General features: G+C 39.6%; 1 non-coding gene across 1 annotated transcript; it reads right to left on the bottom strand.

Moving 5' to 3' along the window:
* Nucleotides 1–1,844: 1,844 nt before the first annotated feature.
* LOC140310816 (U5 spliceosomal RNA) lies at nucleotides 1,845–1,960 on the bottom strand. Its single transcript, XR_011916851.1, has one exon. It is a non-coding gene; the product is annotated as a U5 spliceosomal RNA (small nuclear RNA).
* Between the last annotated feature and the right edge of the window lie 2,892 nt (nucleotides 1,961–4,852).

The raw sequence follows: 4,852 nt of genomic DNA on the forward strand, positions 1-4,852 counted from the left end.
TACCCGCTTTTTACAAACTATGGTCGGACATTCAAACCTTCTTGTAGCCGAACACATCCACTCCTGCTTTTGATGATGTATGGTTGGGCATTCGCACCTTTTCTTACCCATTTTTCAGTAATTATGGGTGGATATTCACACCTTCTTGCAGCGGAACACCTCCTCTCCCGCTTATGATTATGTGCGGTTTGATATTCGAAAATTTTCTTTCATGTTTTATAGCAATTATGGATGGACATTCATACCTTCTTGAAGCCGAACACATCCACTCCTGCTTTTGATGATGTATGGTTGGGCATTCGAACCTACTTGTTGCCCGTTTTTCATTAATTATGGGTGGACATTCACACCTTGTCGCAGCCAAACACCTCCGCTCCCTGTTTTGATCATGTATGTTTTGACATTCGCACCTTTTCTCACCTGCTTTTTACTATTGTCGGCCAATCACAGCTTCCTCTCCACCATACTTGTATGGTAGGAAATTCTCACCCACTCTCATCCGAAGACCTCTCCTCCCGCTTTTGTTAATATTTAGTCGGGCATTCGAACCTTTTCTTACCCACTTTTTACAAATTATGGTCGAACATTCACACCTACTTGCAGCTGAATACTTCCGCTCCACCTTTTAGTGATGTATAGTTGGCATTTGCACCTTTTGTTACCCTCTTTTTATACTGATTGCTGAAGATTAAGTTGTTCTTTCTCAAACTACAATTTTTTTTTAATTGTTGAAACTTGATTTGAAGTGGATAAATAAGGAGGACAAACAGTTTTAAGTCACGCTGATAGAAGAAATTAATTTTATAACAAAATCTGTATTTCGTCATATGTCGAGAGATGCTTATTGCTGAAGAAGTTCTTTCACATTCTACAAAGTACGTTGTTTATCGTTGAAACTTGATTAGACATGAATAAATATGAAGGACAAAGCAGTCTTAACTTGGTTTGAGTTAATTAATTCGTTTTATAGGAGAATCCGAATTCGTGCTTATTTTCGGATTCCTGAAGAATGAGTCTGGTTCTTTCTCATAATACAAAGTTTGTTGTTTATTGTTGAAACTTCATCAGAAGCGAAGAAATAAATGAATGCCTATCAACAAATGTGGGATCTAAACTCTACTGCTTCCTCTAAAATAATTTCTTTTCTCAATTCAGAAATGTGTGTGTGTAAGTCACAACACCCGTGACACCAAAACGGCTTTCTTTTCTCTCTTTTCTCTACACTCTGCACTATGAGCACACACACCAAATCAGAAAGGCTTTTTTCTCTCTTTTCTACATTATGGACTGTGGGGACACAAAACCGCTCTCTCTTTTTTTTTTTGATTGTGTGCCAGGGCGTTGTCTCACGTATTAGATTATGCTTAAGATACGAATGGGTTTATCAGTCACATCAGAATCCATACATACTGATCCTCCCGTAATAAAATGGTCGGATCTTATCAAACACACTTTGTTTCTTGTGACAATCAAGTCAGCGAAACAGCGTATACACGTCAAGACACTGAATCAAGTTTGCCACAAGAACTCATAAGTTTGGCAGTATTGCTCTGCCGTCAGCAATCATACACCCATTTTATTTTCGTGAGACATGTGCAAGCACCTGTTCATCTACTGTTCTATCACTATGAATTAGTGATCTATTATCAATAAGGATACTTCTACAACTACTATCAAAGTATGTCCGGACTTCTTATGTTGTCAGTTGCTATATATGAATAAGTGGGTAGCTACTGACAAGCATTAAGCATGTCACACAGCCCAAACATATAACATTTCAGGACACACCACACAGTTAACAACCACAGTGAAGCGTGTCAAAGCCCAAACATGTAACATTCAACAGGACACTTACACAACTCCCGGTAATATAATAGAAACAACTCATTAGTGCTGCTCTCCACGGAAGTCTTTAGTAAAAGGCGAAAGACTTGTATGTTATGAAGAGAAACCAGAGTACGATTATCCGTCACTGCGGGAGCAGGGCATCAGGCTAGTTGGTATAGCCACCTTCCCCATGGTGAGCTTTGCTTGGTTGAGACGCTTGCCCCCCCCCCCCCCTTGCTCCTCGGCTGACCAAGTAGGAACAATCGGGCCCTATTCGATGGCTGCCTTGTCTTTTACTCTATGCAAAAGACAAGGCAGCAACAAAAACACCACGAGAATCCCGTATTGAGGCTTTGTTCTGACCGCTCATTCGGTGTCGCGTTTCTTTCAAGCAATTCTCCCGGTTAGCCCACACTCGGCTCGCTCCCATAGCCGTGTTAAAGTCTACTTCGCATTCACTCTCTTTTCTCTGCAGACTCTTGGGATTTTATCTATAAAATGAATTCCTTCACTCAAACTATGTTAAAACTGCTTTGTCGTTCATATTTACCATGTCTAGAAAGATTTAAACAAAAAAAACAACGTTGTACTTTGCAGTAAAAGAAAGAGCAAATCTAAAGTTTCAGGAATCCGAGAATAAGCTTACTTTCATGAGTGCTTCACGATTTCGGATTTTGCTATAAAATGAATTCCTTCACTCAAACTAAATTAAAACTGCTAAACCGCTAATCTGTTACATGTAAGGCAGATGTCAAATTCACCGAAATAGGATCTAAGGGTATTCGGCCAATCGAGCTGTAGCAGCTTCGGTAAAAGAGTATAAGTTGAAGAGTTTGTGAATAAAGGTGTGCGCACACATAGTGAGCTGTAGGAAAATAGGCAGGGAGCAATGCCGGCTGGGGTATATGTTCTTGTATGTTGTCTGACTGTTTGATTTGAATGTGTTGTGTAAGTGTCCTGTTGAATGTTTGGGCTTTGACACTTCACTGTGGTTGTTAACTGTGTGGTGTGTCCTGAAATGTTATATGTTTGGGCTGTGTGACATGCTTAATGCTTGTCAGTAGCTACCCACTTATTCATATATAGCAACTGACAACATAAGAAGTCTGGACATACTTTGATAGTAGTTGTAGAAGTATCCTTATTGATAATAGATAAACTAATTCATAGTGATAGAACAGTAGATGAACAGGTGCCTGCACGTCTCACGAAAATAAAATGGGTGTATGATTGCTGACGGCAGAGCAATACTGCCAAACTTATGAGTTCTTGTGGCAAACTTGATTCAGTGTCTTGACGTGTATACGCTGTTTCGCTGACTTGATTGTCACAAGAAACAAAGTGTGTTTGATAAGATCCGACCATTTTATTACGGGAGGATCAGTATGTATGGATTCTGATGTGACTGATAAACCCATTCGTATCTTAAGCATAATCTAATACGTGAGACAACGCCCTGGCACACAATCAAAAAAAAAAAGAGAGAGCGGTTTTGTGTCCCCACAGTCCATAATGTAGAAAAGAGAGAAAAAAGCCTTTCTGATTTGGTGTGTGTGCTCATAGTGCAGAGTGTAGAGAAAAGAGAGAAAAGAAAGCCGTTTTGGTGTCACGGGTGTTGTGACTTACACACACACATTTCTGAATTGAGAAAAGAAATTATTTTAGAGGAAGCAGTAGAGTTTAGATCCCACATTTGTTGATAGGCATTCATTTATTTCTTCGCTTCTGATGAAGTTTCAACAATAAACAACAAACTTTGTATTATGAGAAAGAACCAGACTCATTCTTCAGGAATCCGAAAATAAGCACGAATTCGGATTCTCCTATAAAACGAATTAATTAACTCAAACCAAGTTAAGACTGCTTTGTCCTTCATATTTATTCATGTCTAATCAAGTTTCAACGATAAACAACGTTGTACTTTGTAGAATGTGAAAGAACTTCTTCAGCAATAAGCATCTCTCGACATATGACGAAATACAGATTTTGCTATAAAATTAATTTCTTCTATCAGCGTGACTTAAAACTGTTTGTCCTCCTTATTTATCCACTTCAAATCAAGTTTCAACACTTAAAAAAAAATTGTAGTTTGAGAAAGAACAACTTAATCTTCAGCAATCAGTATAAAAAGAGGGTAACAAAAGGTGCAAATGCCAACCATACATCACTAAAAGGTGGAGCGGAAGTATTCAGCTGCAAGTAGGTGTGAATGTTCGACCATAATTTGTAAAAAGTGGGTAAGAAAAGGTTCGAATGCCCGACTAAATATTAACAAAAGCGGGAGGAGAGGTCTTCGGATGAGAGTGGGTGAGAATTTCCTACCATACAAGTATGGTGGAGAGGAAGCTGTGATTGGCCGACAATAGTAAAAAGCAGGTGAGAAAAGGTGCGAATGTCAAAACATACATGATCAAAACAGGGAGCGGAGGTGTTTGGCTGCGACAAGGTGTGAATGTCCACCCATAATTAATGAAAAACGGGCAACAAGTAGGTTCGAATGCCCAACCATACATCATCAAAAGCAGGAGTGGATGTGTTCGGCTTCAAGAAGGTATGAATGTCCATCCATAATTGCTATAAAACATGAAAGAAAATTTTCGAATATCAAACCGCACATAATCATAAGCGGGAGAGGAGGTGTTCCGCTGCAAGAAGGTGTGAATATCCACCCATAATTACTGAAAAATGGGTAAGAAAAGGTGCGAATGCCCAACCATACATCATCAAAAGCAGGAGTGGATGTGTTCGGCTACAAGAAGGTTTGAATGTCCGACCATAGTTTGTAAAAAGCGGGTAAGAACAGGTTTGTATGCCCGACTGTACACCATCAAATGCGGGAGCGGAGGTGTTCGGCTGTGAGTAGGTGTGAATCTCCAACCATAATTGCTGAAAAATGTGTTAGAAAAGGTAAAAATGCCGGTCCATACATCATCAAAAGCAGGAGAGGTGGTGTTCGGCTGCAAGTAGGTGTGAATGTCCAGCCATAATTACTCACAAATGGGTAAGAAAAGGTAGTATTGCCAGA

Source organism: Leuresthes tenuis, unplaced genomic scaffold, assembly GCF_036924035.1.
Source record: "Leuresthes tenuis unplaced genomic scaffold, fLeuTen1.0.hap1 SCAF_6, whole genome shotgun sequence".
Taxonomy (NCBI): domain Eukaryota; kingdom Metazoa; phylum Chordata; class Actinopteri; order Atheriniformes; family Atherinopsidae; genus Leuresthes; species Leuresthes tenuis.